This window comes from Schistocerca gregaria, chromosome 1 (genome assembly GCF_023897955.1).
Source record: "Schistocerca gregaria isolate iqSchGreg1 chromosome 1, iqSchGreg1.2, whole genome shotgun sequence".
In the NCBI taxonomy this organism is placed as follows: domain Eukaryota; kingdom Metazoa; phylum Arthropoda; class Insecta; order Orthoptera; family Acrididae; genus Schistocerca; species Schistocerca gregaria.
In genome coordinates, this window is record NC_064920.1 from 388,280,331 (window position 1) to 388,297,273 (window position 16,943).

A 16,943-nucleotide genomic window follows, 5' to 3' on the forward strand; every position below is an offset into this window, starting at 1 on the left:
ACTTCCTCGTGTAACTATGTAGTTTTGCGATAGCTGATGATAATAACAAAGAGAAGGATTTGTGGGCTCTTGACATCATGGCCTTCAGCAGCCGAGATAAAATGTAATGAGACGACTGAGCACAAATACCAAAAGTAACTAAAGTGAGAACTACGAAAAAAACGCAAAGAAAGTATTTCAAAAAACTTGAAAACACACACTCCCTCACTCAAAAAGCAACGAAAATCACATTGTCATACCTAACATTAGACAAAAAAGGTATTAAAAGAAGACAGCAACGATCTGTCTGGCTGATCGCTGGAAGGAAAGGGTTTGTGCCAGTCACTACATTGCACTAAACTCTCTAGTCTCAAAACTTAGGCCAGAGTCCGCACATTAAATTTTAAAAAGCTTGACCACACTCGTCTCGTCACCAGGTACAATAGAGGGCAGATCCCCACCAAAATTCTGTCTCGAAATGAAATGTACTTACTCAAAATATGGCGTTCACTGACTTGCATGCCACATGCATCACAGAGAGGGTGATCCTCGCGCAGGCGTAAAAAGCCGTGTGTGAGGGGAAACTGCCCAGTTTGGAGGCGGGTGGGAGCCAGCTCATCTGGGCGAACCGACCGACATGAGGATCGCCATGGCGGGATAGTTGGCTTCACCATCCACAGCTAATTGTCTGTCACTGCCAGTCTCTCCTCCTCCTACAAACGCACGGATCTGTGACACACCAGCAAAATAACAACCTAGAAGGCAATGGCGCATTCTGCAACGATGCATTTGTTGAAACAAACACCAAGCCGAAACGTAATTATATCTGGTTCGTATCTACAGAATGTAGAAATTCGTCGTATTGTTGGTGTGTCTACCAAAATCCAGAAGTGCTTTACTGTAATTACAGAAACTCGTAGTCTGTGATCGCTAACAATTAAATCTATAGGTGTCCGCCTCGATAGCTGAGTGGTCAGTGCGGCCGAATGCTGTGCGCAGGGTTCGATTCCGGGCTGGGTCGGAGGTCTTCTCCTCTCAGGCACTGACGCGGAAGTGGCGGCAACTCAAAACACTTGCACCAGGCGACCCGTCTACCCGGCGGGAGGCCCTAGCCACACTACACTTAATTTCATTTCATCTAGAGGTCAATTAAATGTAATTTAATCGCTTCAATTACTGTTTAAGTTCAGCCTGCTTATTCTGCATTATTTAAGGGGAATCACGGGATGGTTCTTTTGGTTAAGACCAAACCGATTTTCTTCCCTACCTTCATCCATCACTGTAACGCACCATCACTAATGATTTCAAAGTAGACGGGATGTTTATGTGCAACAGTCACCCTTCCATGTTAAGAGACGTCAAGATTTTATCCGCTGAAACACTGTGGCCAAAGTACGTCTGAACACAACAGGTTCACTCGAGGTATGAATTTACAAAAATGCCTTCAGTTACAATTTTTCGTTTTTTACTCAGTACACGATGCGTTTCAGAACCTGTGGGTCCATCTTCAGGTGTAATTCGTCTGTATTAATACGTGTATTAAGACGAATTGCACCTGAAGATGGACCACAGGGTCCGAAATGCATCGTGTACTGAATAAAACACGAAAAATTGTGACTGAAGGCGTTTTTTTTTTTGATTCATACCTCGAGGCAATTGAGTACAGTCACGTTTGAAGCTTCAAAATATGAATAAGATTAAAAAGACAACAGGTTTACCTCTAGTTAATTCATACTGAGTTACTGTGTTAAGCGATGCAATAGGAGGTCCGATAACGGAGGTTGTAGTTGGACGTCGGTTTCAGACACCTAGTTTAAGGTTCGGCATGTACCTTTAAAGTACCATAAACTTGTTGTCCATGTGCTGACTGCTTCCACATAATGCTACCATCTTCTCAGTATGCTCAGTTAAACTCCTGTAAGCCCTCCCAGTAAGAAGTACAGAACAACGCACAAACGTGCAATTCCAGCATATACTGATATTGGCGGGTAACATGTACAACGAAGATTTGCAGCAACTCACAAATTTGAAAATATCACATAAAATTTGCTGTCAATTAAAACGGACAACAGGACAAAAAGTGATTATATCTGCTTTGTATCCACAGCAATATTATGTTAATAGAATTGTAATGTGTTTGGAACTATGTCTACCAAAAATAGAAATGTCGCTTTACTGTAGATACAGAATATCTTCCCTTGATATTTTTCTTGATGTACTGTAAGAAATGCCCAGAGTATGCCAATGTAGTTTCCGTATACCCTCACGAGCTACTGGCTTTTGATTATGGCGAAAGAATGATCCAATAAAGAGTATTTGCTTGAGGGAAAATTCTAAAGAAAATATTTTACCTTAATCAGAGGCCGTAAAGGAACACTGTATGCGGAACAGAATTTAGTCAAGCGGGAGAGGTTAGGGGAGGTGAAATATTTGTCCTGAATGTTCGACTGAAAGTATTCGTAGGCACTTAAATGAAAGACATCAGAGCTACCTTCGTTCGAGACCTCGGAAAGGTGCACACAAGGACAGATAACAAAAGCTATTCGGGACTTATTTTTCGTGGGATCGGTAGTTGGCAGTGAATGGCCACAGACGGGATAACAGTAGAGTGGCCGAACACATTTTTCTGTGCCAAGGGCCTCCGCTGGCGCCTTTGTGGCTAACCGCGAAGTAGAACTGCCACTGGAGTCCGAGCAAAGCAAAAGCAAGGCCTATTTGCGTCTGTAGAAAACGGGTTCCTATCAATCACACACACGAGTCCTCCAAACGGCAACAAATTTCAGGTAATACAGCCACATTTATTACTTTTCAGAGAGTCGACAATAAACCTACTCCTAAACAAAAATTTAAACGTAGCTATACGAAATTCGACAGGTCGGAATTCCAGCGGTTGGGCATAGGCGCCTCGGCTTCTTTCCCTGTCTTCTTTCCAGTTGGTATTGACAATCTATTGACAATGCTATTGTTACAAGACTGCACTCTTGTCTTACTCCTTTGTTTACTTGTATGGTGAGATTTTCCATTAGTCTTTGTCTAAATGCAGGCCTCTACTATGAAGCTGGGATAAACGTGTTTTTCTATGCTTTACACGATGTATTCTGCTTACTCGATCGAAAATGTTTTTGTGACGTTAGTATTAAGTCTGTATGAATAAATCGGCTATAAACAGTGACAAGCGACAGTCGATCAGAAACATAGTTGTTGCAAGTAAAATATCAGAAGTGACGTGTTTTATTCACAATTAGTTGGAATTTTCACAATAACCAGAAAAACAGAAGCTTCATCTTAAATTACAGATTCTAAATGGTGGCAACTTTGTCAGGACGTGTGCACGTAGACAGTGCTAAGTGCCAAAAACAGGGGTGTCAGTAATAGTAACGGGTGCGGTGTTTATGAGAGGAAAATGCTTTTTAGGGACGAATTTTACCAATCTGAGGGTGATGTGGACAACGACGACTCAGAAAAAGATCGTATTTCTGGAAGCAAATGCGCTTCAGAATATGTTGTTAATCAAGGAAATGTGAATAACTATTTAATTGAGTAAACAATTTTGTGTCCTTCATTATACTTTACATGAAATTGAATGATGGTAAAAACGCTAAGCGAAATCCTTAACAGTGTTTACCTGTTAGAATTAATTTTATATTGCACTGAATCATATATTAATTTTTGTGATTGGTGTACTTAATTATCGCAAAATATGTTAATTCCAATCTGAGTAACAAAAATTGAAATAATTCGGACTATTCACCTTTTGTATTTTTGAGAGTTTACGTAGTAAAGCTTCGTTAATTCACCCAGAAACTAATCAGTGGTAAGTCTATGATAACCTATATTAAGTGCACTCAGTTTGGTAATAAATAAATGTTGAGTACCCACTGATGTGTTTTTAAGAATAAAATTTTTGATAGAGAACACCATTTTAAAAATATGTCTCTGTTGTAGATATCTTTGAAAACAATGATTCTTCTGAATAACAATATCATATTGCTTAAAATATCTTATTTATGAGATTTATTGTAAAATTTGCAGCGTAATTTATCAAAACAACCCACCTATCCCATATGAATTCCTCGATTTTGATCTCTTCTGTTTTTATTATTTGTTTCATTAGTGGGAAAGTGTCGTGGCAAGGCATAACTTTCCTAAAGCTATTTGCTTCATTTAAGCAGATCATAGCAGCTTCACGTATAACTTATAATTTTTCATCTTCAGCTTAACATCTGATAACAATCTTCAAACTACTTTGTGGGCTAGAGGGCATTCTAAGTCTCTCAATGCCAGTCCATCAGAAGCATCTGCAGTACCTGAGAGGAGGCTGTATGCATCTGCAGTACCTGAGAGGAGGCTGTATGCATTTTCAGTTCATTTGCTTGCGAGTAATCAGTTCCAAGCAATCTCTTTAAGCCTTTATAAACCAGCAACCAAGCCGTGACGGCCAGCTGGTCTCCATTTCGAATTGACCATAATAATAACGCATTTGTCGACATCAATTTCGTTCTTTGAGGCTACACTCCAGGCGGCGATTATGTTCAGATGGTCCTGAAGCTACGTAGTTACAAAATTAACAGGGTAACTGCTCTTAAATACAGCTTTAATATCGAGATAGAGGCCATCTCCTGGACGCCAATTTAGGGACATCATTCGTTACAATGTTCGTAATAAGAGACGCAACAGCAAATCGTGTGGGGTCTTTGACACAGAGTCTTAGATATATTACCATGTTTGCCACCTTCTGCACTAAACTACCCGCTTGGCAGTAGCGGGTCAACTATGAAAATAATTAGAAATGATTCGTCAGTGGATTTGTGGCCGGAGAAGTTTCATTAGCGAATCTGCGTGCTGGGTTTTCACTCAAAATATCTTGAATGTCTAGAAAGACCACCCAGTATTCTGACTCGTGACCTTTGGCGTCACTTAGCAGGCATGTGACCCTGGGGCTTTGGTCTGGATGGAATAAGTACGGCTCAGGAGTCATGATGACGATGTTTTTTAGGAAATAGGTAAGGAATGCGACGATGGAAGACTAGAAAAATCTCTAGATTAAAATGATGTTTACGTTAGGAGGAGGTGTTAAGGTTCCCTCTTACGTGCTTTGATGGTTTATGACCTACTTACTCATCAGTAAGCACAAGCTCTACTTGCGCAGTAATATGCACAGGGCGTGCGTCATCAGCTTGTACTCAACAAAGATTACACTTAGATGATAGTATGCACAGATCCTCTACGTGCTAGAAGCGAAGTTCTGCTGTTGAGTCGAAACGGCAAGTTCGTTAGTTGTGTCAGAACAGGCCTCTGAAGGCCCAACGACCGCCGTGTCATCCCCAGCTATTGGCGTCATCGGATGCGGACATGAAAGGGCATGTAGTCGGCACATCGCACTCCCGGCCATTGTCAGTGTTCGTAACCGTAGCCGCCACTTCTCAGTCAAGTAGCTTCTCAATTTTTCGTCACAAGGGCTGAGTGAACCCGGCTAGCCAACACCTCTTGGCAGACCGGACGGTCAGCCATCCAAGTGTCAGCCAAACCCAACAGCGCTTAACTCCGGTGATCTGACCGGTCTTACCACTGCGGGAAGATCGTTCGCCGTTGTCCTTAGCACAGATATATAAATTCATCGAAACCAAATAGTTTTAAAAAACTGCAATCTGCGCGGAAAATTGCGTGAAACTTTTTTTTATTGAAGTTATAAAGTTTTATACTATCTGAGGTGGTCTTCCACATGCCTTTCAAATTTTCGCGTTCAAAATTAAGATATGGAATTGCATTGATTCACGACAATGCAGCCCACACAGGCCATGATTTAAAAATTTATTGAGAAGCTGTCAAGCCCTCCATCCCTATCCATCCCATTTCAGAACATGTGACTCTCATCTTTTTGTACGTTTCAGCGTTTTAAACGCAGTAAAATGTTGAATATTTCCGTTCTGCCCTAAGTCGCAGGTGGCGTAATTTTATGGAGAGGATGTACAATAACTTGTTATTTATGTGTATTGCCTTTTCTTCTGTTCAATCGATTTTTGACTTTGAGATACACTTAGAACCAACAGAGAAGCTGTGGTTCGCCCCCATGTTGACGCTAGAATTATTCTCTTATACCTAAGTTGAGTTTCAACTGGCTGTCTTGCACGTGTGTAAGAAATGACAGGTACTAGCAGAGCACTTATTTCCCCGTTCCACTAGACGCAGCCCCCCCCCCCCCCCCTGCTGCATCCAGCTACTCCCTCATTCGCTCTCGTCTAATGAGTATCTACTTGTCTTCTACTTCTTACTAGTCAGATTCAGGATTGAATAGACTGTCCCATTCTGTCGTGCTTCCCTTAATCTAGATGACTCCAGAGAGAACCGATGTTTCTCATCGATTCGCGGATCACAAGGAACGACTCTAGTGGTCTGTTTGATAAATTTTGTGGTATCTATGAAAATTATTCCCAATGAAATATGCATCCATACAAAAACCTGTTCAATTTGCACACAGAATTCCTGGAAACTAAGCGCTCTCGTAAATCATGGCCTACCAGCACACTGAGATTTCTCGTCCATCGTAAACACTCTAAAGTCCGAGCTGCCTCGACTTCGGCGTGCAACTAACCAGTAACGTAAACATCTTGCTGCGGGAAAAACAGCGCCACCAGTGGTCGACGCAATGCTCTGCGGTCAGCCCTCTTATATGCGCATAATGCCTTGGTTTAGTTGTTCTGATGTTTAATTCTTACTTTCCCTTCTTTCATGTGAGGAGGAATCGTATTACGCATGGGTATCTTAAATTTTTTTCTTTGTTTTAAGAAATACAGCAAGCAACCCCTTTTTATTATTTATTTTTACGTGTTTCGGGCTTTTACCAATCTTCAGTTGGTACGATACATTTTTAATCTTCAGTTAGTACATCGCTAAAAACGTTGACTTAAGTATGGATCACGCAGCTGCCCTCGCAAGTTAACCATTTGCTTAACTACTACACTTCGCGAGTTAAGTGTTTTTATATATTGTTTGTTGGACGAACTTACTATCTGTTCTGCTCGTTGTTGCTCCAATTTTCATATTCATAACTGTGGCACAAACACTTTCCTATGCATATTGCACAAAAACAGCGCACCTATCTGCCATGTTACCGACTACCACGTTTGATTACATTGGAAAATTATATCTATGGACAGTTACATTTTGCTTCCAGAGTTCGGAAAGTACTGTTGAAATCAGTTCGGTACATACATTAAATATTTTGTAATTGAAGCTTCTCTATGATTAAAAAGGTAAGGAATGAGGATGTTCTCCGCAGAGTCGCCGAGGAAAGGAATGTATGGCAAACAATGATGAGAAGAAGGAACAAGATGACAGGACCTCTGTTAAGACATCGGGGATAACTTCCACGGCACGAAACGGAGTTTTAGTGACTAAAAGCTATAGAGCAAGACAGATATTGGAATAGATCAGAAAATAATTGAGGCCGTACGTTGCAAGTGCTACTCAGAGGACAAACGATTGGTACAGGTGAGGAATTCATAACGGGGCTCTTTAAAATCAGTCAGCATACTCACTGGGACAGAAAAAAATGTAATTGCGTAGTATGAATGTACTGGGTGCTGTAGCCGGCCAGAGTGACCGAGCGGTTCTGGGCGCTACAGTCTGGAACCGCGCGACCGCTACGGTCGCAGGTTCGAATCCTGCCTCGGGAATGGATGTGTGTGATGTCCTTAGGTTAGTTAGGCTTAAGTAGTTGTAAGTTCTAGGGGACTGATGACCTCAGAAAAGTGCTCAGAGCCATTTGAACCATTTTTAAGCTACACCCACAGCTACTTAAGGAAGAGCGCTCACTTATTAACTTTTCTGATCTCAGCTTCACTTAAAACTATGCCAGTACGTATTTATGGGTTAAATGTGACCTTAGTAATCGGTGTCAGCCACAGCCTAATTTAGGTTATCAGTTTAGAGCGGGAACGTAACTTCTTTATAACAAAACAGGCACCAGCCTGAACAATCCTAACAGTGGACCCCAGCACTTGGTAGTGGCTTTAGTTGCAACCGGTGTTCCAGACTAATTTATCCCTAAAGGATTACTACAATTTCAGCTGTACGACATTGCAGACGAGAGCTCAACAGATTCACGGTGAAAATCGAATGACCACGTCAACCAAGTCAGGTCCGTTGTTCCTAACGCAACTCAAGGACACGACGTAATCTGTACAGTCCGTAAAATAAGCTGCACGGACAAGTACACCAAACACTCATATAAGGCAGCTAACAAGGATCTCGTTTCTCAGAACTAGCAATCCTCAAGTCACGCGCTGATCAGCAAGCGTCGTCGATTTAAACGCTCGGACCTGTGTACAGCACACAAATACGGTTATCTCACAATCACGATGCGGATTCCCATAGCAAATACAGAACAATCCCTGATGACGACGCAGCCAAGTACGCCCACGTTCGTCCAACAACCGAACACACAACATCATGACATAATAATAGAACACGGCTAGTTAAAATTAACACTGCGTGGAAAACTGTTGTCGTACCCATGTGACATCGAACACCACAGTGATCACATGACACATTGTATTGCTTCCAGACTTAATTTAGCTGCTCAAGGTCCAACAAAATCCTTGACACATTCTAGTCGTTCATCTCGATGCAAAACTTATTTCCTCGTCAATAAACCCATTATTCGAATGATTCCACTTAGATAAGGAATCATATTTCAAATAGGTGACACAGTTATCCCAGAACGCATCAGTTAAAGTAAGACACCAGACAGACAAACTATAAGTCACCAATCTTTCACATAGTTGGACTACTGAAGTTGGACTACTGAAGCACACGACATATGTGTGCCGGATCAGAGGTCAATGTGGTATCAGCCACAATGGCACTACAGCCGATTCCCATCGCAAAGACTCACAAGTGAGCTATCATCAATTGCCGAAAACGTAATAGATGCTAGGCCAGGAGCACATGCAGCACACAAACTCACTACAAACTCACGCTTGTCGGTTCCTGCCGCAGGAAACCTTGTGCTAATGAAACACGACCGATGCTAGCCGGTACTTTCGCGTTTAAGAATAAGTTACCAAGCAATGTGACAAAGGGTGAAACAAATACAAAACATTTCTTCCAGGCTCATACTGTGTAGGATATATCACTGTGCCGATTTCGTTGCACGTGACCGAAATCACTACGCGAATGCTGCAACCTCAATTACGGAAATCGAATACAGATTTTCAATCGAATAGCACAGCTTAGATATGAACGTAAAGACGACAGTATCAAGCATAGGGAATAAACTTTCGAGGATTAAACCTCTAAATGGTCTGCGTGTATTGCAAACGTAAGGAATGGCACGTCACTCTGGAAACCTCGCCAAGCGATCAACACGAGTTCACTAGACGCGGTGCCAAACTCTGCCGGCAGCACACACACGAGACCGACATAAAATGAAGCTATTCCTACATGCGGTTCGCATACCAAAAAAACACGACACGCATTCCTAATTACGAAATACACGTCATTTGCTAAACCGCTCCCAGTGGATCCAACGCATCTCAGAAGACGTGATTCATAATAGATTAGGAACACAAACACACACTAAACTTGAAAACTGGGTTGTTGTGTAAATGAGCCATATGCAAACACAATTAGTTTATTTTTATATTCCCCCAGACATATTTTTGGAGCAATGTGTCATCTTCTGTGGGTTAAATTTTTATATTCTGTAAAGTACAATGTCACATTTATAATAATTTAACTACTGCAGGCAAATATTGTATTTCTTAGGCCTGCAGTAGTTAAATTATTACAAATGTGGTATTGTACTTTACATAAAATAAAAATGTAACACACACAAGATGAAACATTGGTGACAAAACATGTCTGGGGAAATATAAAAATAAATTAATTGTGTTTGCATAAGGTCTAATGGTTCAAATGGCTCTGAACACTATGGGACTTAAAACTTCCTGGCAGATTAAAAGTGTGTGCCGGACCGAGACTCGAACTCGGGACCTTTGCTTGTCGCGGGCAAGTGCTCTACCAACTAAGCTATCCAAGCACAACTCACGCCCCGTCCTCACAGCTTTACTTCTGCCAGTACCTCGTCTCCAACCTCGCAGGAGAGCTTCTGTAATATTTGGAAGACAGGAGAGGTACTGGCAGACGAAAAGCTGTGAAGACGGGGCGTGAGTCGTGCTTCGGTAGCTCAGTTGGTAGAGCACTTGCCCACGAAAAGCAAAGGTCCCGAGTTCGAGTCTCGGTCGGGCGCACAGTTTTAATCTGCCAGGAAGTTTCATATCAGCGCACGCTCCACTGCAGAGTGAAAATTTCATTCTGGACTATGGGATTTAACTTCCGAGGTCATCAGTCCCCTAGAACTTAGAACTACTTAAACCTAACTAACCTAAGACCATCATACTCATCCATGCCCCAGGCAGGATTCGATCCTACGATCGTAGCGGTCGCGCGGTTCCAGACTAGAACCGCTCGGCCACACCGGCCAGCAGTGCAGCTTTCACTGGCCGCAAGTTTCATTGGGGGAAACTTACAGAACACCGATTTTGGGAGTCCCTCAGCGTGGCTCCTTGGTGTGTCCAAGGATGGCTGTTGTTATACGGCGTCCCCTTTGTTGCCTTCGCCCAAAGTGCAGCCACCAATGGTCAGAATAGCTGGGCTATTACTCTAGTCCAACTAGCGTGACCTCCGGAGTCTGAAAGCCGGCCGGGAAAGCCGGGCCGACGTCTTCCCGGAAAGAAGCGAACAAAAGCGGGCGCACGCGGTGTGCGGCCGCTCATTCATACATATGTATCGGCGACTCACCTGGAGGCGGGCGTCGCGGGACGCACGGTATTAAAACGGTCGGGACGGGGATCTCGCTTCGATATTTGGCAGCCCTCCTATATAGCGTGTTTGTCCTCAGATTCCATTTCCTCCGACAGTTGACGACACTGCTGTATCTGGAGCCTAAGCAAAGACGGTGACTGCAGTATCAGTTACTTTGCAGTTAAAAGTTTGCGAAGCTACTGATATCCGCGGCTGTATCGGCAGTTACTTAGTTTGTACGTTGAGCAAGCAGTAAAGGAAACCAAAGAAAAATTTGGAGAAGGAATTAAGGTGCTGGGAGAAGAAATAAAAAACTTTGACGTTGGCCGATGACATTGTAATTGTGTGAGTGAAAACATGGGACATGGAAGCACAACTGAATGGAATCGACAGTGTCTTGAAAGAAGAATATAAGATGGACATCAGCAAAAGCAAGAGATAATGGAATGCAGTCGAATTAAATCAGGAGATGCTGAGGAAATCAGATTAGGAAGTGAGACGCACAAATAATTGATGAGTTCTGTTAAAAATGCAGACTGGCGACGGCCGGGGTGGCCGTGCGGTTCTAGGCGCTACAGTCTGGAACCGCGCCACCGCTACGGTCGCAGGTTCGAATTCTGCCTCGGGCATGGATGTGTATGATGTCCTAAGGTTAGTTAGGTTTAAGTAGTTCTAAGTTCTAGGGGACAGCCGGCCGTGGTGGTCTGGAGGTTCTAGGTGCGCAGTACGGAACGGCGCGACTGATACGGTCACAGGTTCGAATCCTGCCTCGGGCATGGATGTGTGTGGTGTCCTTAGGTTAGTTAGGTTTAAGTAGTTCTAAGTTCTAGGGGACTGATGACCACAGATGTTAAGTCCTATAGTGCTCAGAGCCATTTGAACCATCTAGGGGACAGCTGACCTCAGAAGTTAAGTCCCATTGTGCTCAGAGACATTTTTTTTTTTTTTTCAGGCTGGCAATGGAGAGACAAAAGTTTCCGAAGGAAAGGAATTTGCTAACATCGAATAAAGATTTAAGCGTTAGGAAGTCTTTTCTCAAGGTCTTTCTTCGGAGTGCACCATGTAGATGGTTTTGAAATATGGTGCTGCAGAAGAATGCTGATGGTTAGATGAGTAGATCACGTAACGAATAAGGAAGTACTGAATACTGGAGGGAAGCGTCGGCATAAAAAAAATGGAAATTAGTGTAAGTTCTATGGGACCAAACCGCTGAGGTCAACGGTCCCGAGGCTTACACACTACTTAATGTGACTTTTACTAACTTATGGGAGGACTCGAACCTCCGACGGGGAACTGTGGAAGAAGCCTCAGACCGCACGGCTACGCCGGGCTTCTTGAGGTAAAAGTAGTAGAGGAAAACCACGAGATGAATACATCAAGCATATTCAAACCGAAGTAGGTTGAAGTAGCTATTAGGAGATGAAAAAGGCTGCACATGATAGAGTAGCTTGGAGAGCTGCACCAAACCAGTCTTCGGACTTTCACGCTGTTAAGCTCCCATCACGTCGTCCAACCGGCCACTGCTTCACATGAGTCAACTCTGTTCTTTTGGAGTAACAGAACTCAGTTACGCAAGTACTGAAAACTTCCGGGGAGTCATATCTAGACTTTCCTAAGATAAACCGTTCTTTAGAGCCTCTGTTTGATAGGCTGACTCCTGCTCGTGAACCGCATACGACGTTGATAGTGTGGGATATAAAATCCATGAATCAGTCAACGTTGCTGTTGAGTGTATTTTAAGGTACTCAGGGAAATCCTTGTTGCAGTGAGAAGTGTTCCACTTTAGCACAATACAACATTACGATGATTTAACGAACATGTGGTAAACGATAAGAGTAACATATAACAATATGAACATGACATGAACAAATCATACCACTATTTCGTTTGGCTTCCTAATGTCGCGGAAATGTTCTGCAGACAGTTTTTAAAAAATCCTCTACAGTAATTAAGATAGATTGTTATTATTTGCGAAACGTATCGAGAACATGACAGGATACGTTTTACTAAACTGTGGTCACGTTTCAACTAAATTGCGAGATACTCTAAAAAAAAAAAAAAAACTGTGTTGAAATTCCTCTCAGCGAAAGTACTTAAACGTAAATAAGGTAGAAACACGTTTTGTGTCTCAGAGTTTAATGCACGATGAATGTCTGAATTCACACGCTGCAAGCGGAACATTCAGTGGGTGGCCAAAAATATGGAAGCGTAACAGACACAACACATTAACCGGCCTAACACGGCATAGAAAAACGGTTAGCACGCACAACATTTCCAGTCATCTGGGAGTGGAAAAATACAGGACCCGTATGGTGGTTTGAAGAGATTTTTTTGCTATTCTTACTACAAAATAGTGGGATTTGAATAACGATCACTCACTTTTCTCTCCAAAGGCTCAATAATGCCGAGATCTGATGACTGCGGCGGCCGGCAGAGATACCACCATTCTCGTGCCCACAAACGCAATCCTGGACGATGCGAGCATTGGGAACAGGGGCTCTGTCACCTTTGAAGACAGCGTCACAATTGGGGAACAAACACTGTATCTGAGCAGCCACAATAGTCACATAACCGTCACTAGCTGCGACCTTACGGAGCAGCCATGGAGACTATGGAACATCTATATCTACATCTACATCTACATGACTACTCTGCAATTCACATTTAAGTGCTTGGCAGAGGGTTCATCGAACCACAATCATACTATCTCTCTACTATTCCACTCCCGAACAGCGCGCGGGAAAAACGAACACCTAAACCTTTCTGTTCGAGCTCTGATTTCTCTTATTTTATTTTGATGATCTTTCCTACCTTTGTAGGTTGGGCTCAACAAAATATTTTTGCATTCGGAAGAGAAAGTTGGTGACTGAAATTTCGTAAAAAGGTCTCGCCGCGACGAAAAACGTCTTTGCTGTAATGACTTCCATCCCAACTCGTGTATCATATCTGCAACACTCTCTCCCCTATTACGTGATAATACAAAACGAGCTGCCCTTTTTTGCCCCCTTTCGATGTCCTCCGTCAATCCCACCTGGTAAGGATCCCACGCCGCACAACACGAGATGGCTGCCCAAACCATCACCGAATCACTGCCATGCTTAACTTTTGGCAACAGTCTACATCGCAGCCTCGGTACAGCGCATACCAGACGTAAACTCGGCCAGACGCTGGAAACTTTCTTTCATTGCCCCATAGTCCCCTTTTATTGGCTCAAATGGCTCTGAACACTATGGGACTTAACATATGAGGTCATCATTCCCCTAGAACTTACAACTACTTAATAAGGATTCGAACCTGCGACCGCAGCGGTCGCGCTGTTCCACACTGAAGCTCCTAGAACCGCTCGGCCACCATCGGCCGGCCCCGTTTTATTGCTTCGGCAGCAGCACGTTATCATGTTACGGGGATTTGTAGCACTGATGAGCAGTTTTGGAATTCCAGTTCGCCCTGCATGGAGCTCCTTTTGCATTGTTTTTGAGCCAACAGGTTCGCGTCCTGTTGTGACTTGTTCAACTGTCATCCCTTTATCATTCGTCACAGTCAACTTCAATGACATTCTGTCACGACAGCCCCGCGGCTCTTGTCACTGTCCGCGCGGCTCACCCCGTCGGAGGTTCGAGTCCTCCCTCGGGCATGGGCGTGTGTGTGTCGTCCTTAGCGTAAGATACTTTAAGTTGCATTAAGTAGTGTGTAAGCTTAGGGAGCGATGGCCTCATAAGTTTGGTCCCTTAAGACCTTAACACAAATTTCCAATTTTTCTGTCACGACCACTCAACACACACACTTCCACCCTCGTTGCGAAATAGTGGATAGCGTTTTCGCACACTATCTGTATGCGGTATAAATCTTAGATTCGGTGTTCCTTGGAACACCATACACTTCGGCTACCTCGATTGCGGAAGCAACCACCATAGGAGCAGCAACAATTTGCCCACGTCCCAATTCATTCAGCTCCAACATATTGCACTCACAACTATACAGAACTCTGTTCTGATCACGACTGACAGTTGCAAAGAATTGAGGACATTGCAGAAGTTCACCGGCAGTCTTGGCTGGCATCTGCATTTACACTACTGCCCATTAAAATTGCTACACGACGAAGGTGACGTGCTACAGACGCGACATTTAACCGACAGGAAGAAGATGCTGTGATATGCAAATGATTAGCTTTTCAGAGCATTCACACAAGGTTGGCGCCGGTAGCGACACCTACAACGTGCTGACATCAGGAAAGTTTCCAACCGATTTCTCATACACAAACAGCAGTTGACCGGCGTAGCCTGGTGAAACGTTGTTGTTAGGCCTCGTGTAAGGAGGAGAAATGCGTACCATAACGTTTCCGACTTTGATATAGGTCGGATTGTAGCCTATCGCGATTGCGCTTTATCGTATCGCGACATTTCTGCTCGCGTTGATGGAGATCCAATGACTGTTAGCAGAATATGGAATCGCTGGGTTCAGGAGGGTAATACGGAACGCAGTGCTGGATCCCAACGGCCTCGTGTCACTAGCAGACGAAATTACAGGCATCTTATCCGCATGGCTGTAACGGATCGTGCAGCCACGTCTCGATCCCTGAGTCAACAGATGGGGACGTTTGCAATACAACAAACATCTGCACGAACAGTTCGACGACGTTTGCAGCAGCATGGACTATCAGCTCGGAGACCATGGCTGCGATTACCCTTGACGCTGCATCACAGACAGGAGCGCCTGCGATGGTGTACTCAACGACGAACCTGGATGCACGAATGGCAAAACCACATTTTTTCTGATGAATCCAGGTTGTATTTACAGCATCATGATGGTCGCATCCGTGTTTGCTGATATCGCGGTTGAACGCACATTGGAGGCGTGTATTCGTCATCGCCATACTGGCGTATCACCCGGCGTGATTGTATGGGGTGCCATTGGTTACAAGTCTCGGTCACCTCTTGTTTGCATTGACGGCACTTTGAACAGTGGACGTTACATTTCAGATGTGTTACGACCCGTGGCTCTGCCCTTCATTCGATCCCTGCGCAACCCTACATTTCAGCAGGATAATGCACGACCGCATGTTGCAGATCCTGTACGGGCCTTTCTGGATACAGAAAATGTTCGACTGCTGCCCTGGCCATCGCATTCTCCAGATCTCTCACCGACTGAAAACGTCTGGTCAATGGTGGCCGAGCAACTAGCTCGTCACAATACGCCAGTCACTACTCTTGATGAAGTGTGGTATCGTGTTCACGTTGCATGGGCAGCTGTTCCTGTACACGCCATCCAAGCTCTGTTTGACTCAATGCCCAGGCGTATCAAGGCCGTTATTACGGCCAGAGGTGGTTGTTCTGGGTACCGACTTCTCAGGATCTGTGCACCCAAATTGAATGAAAATCTAATCACCTGTCAGTTCTAATATAGTATATTTGTCCAATGAATACCCGTTTATCATCTTCTTGGAGTAGCAATTTTAATGGCCAGTAGTGTATGTTCAAGCATGCATTTATCGCTGTGTTTCGATATTTATTGCCAATCCTGAAATAATTTATACGTAGCCTGCGTTGACAATATGTTACCTCTTTACAATTGTTACTGCGAGTACGCCTGCTGGTATGAAGAACTTTGTATTCTTTTATTCGATTTTAGCTTACGTTGCCAGAGATTCACGTCGACCCTCCCTGTCACTTCTACGGCACTCAGAAGAAGACAGACGCTTGCCTTCACCTTTTCTCCACTCTTTCTTCGATCAACAGTTCTCATGTGCGTCTGCTGCTACGAAAATATCGCCTTGCTTCACACCGCTGCGTCCAATAATGGTACACGTTAAGCCCCTGACCTATAGGCACGAGAAGACGAGATAAATTCTCGCCGACGTATAAGTTGCCGTCTTTGTGCGCGCCCCGCGACCGCACCGTACAAGGTACACGGTTTCTCTGCCCACAGTTCCGAGGAATGTTTACCTTTCTCGTTTCCTTCACGCACGCTCATGCTTTGCCGTACTTGTTCCGCGCGATTTATGAGGCACGATGCGTGGAAATCGTGAATATGAAAAAAGCCCAGTACGCGTCTGCAGTGGTGGCAACAGGGACATAAACATGCGGGCCAGCACTTGCCGGGGCGAGTCCGCATCGGTGCTGCAATTGTCTTTGAGTTACTGTCGCCGATTGCAGCTCAGG

At 43.9% G+C, this 16,943-nt stretch overlaps 1 non-coding gene across 1 annotated transcript; it reads left to right on the plus strand.

Moving 5' to 3' along the window:
• Positions 1–10,157: 10,157 nt before the first annotated feature.
• On the plus strand, positions 10,158–10,232 carry Trnar-acg (transfer RNA arginine (anticodon ACG)). Its single transcript has one exon. It is a non-coding gene; the product is annotated as a tRNA-Arg (tRNA).
• The last annotated feature ends 6,711 nt before the right edge of the window (positions 10,233–16,943 follow it).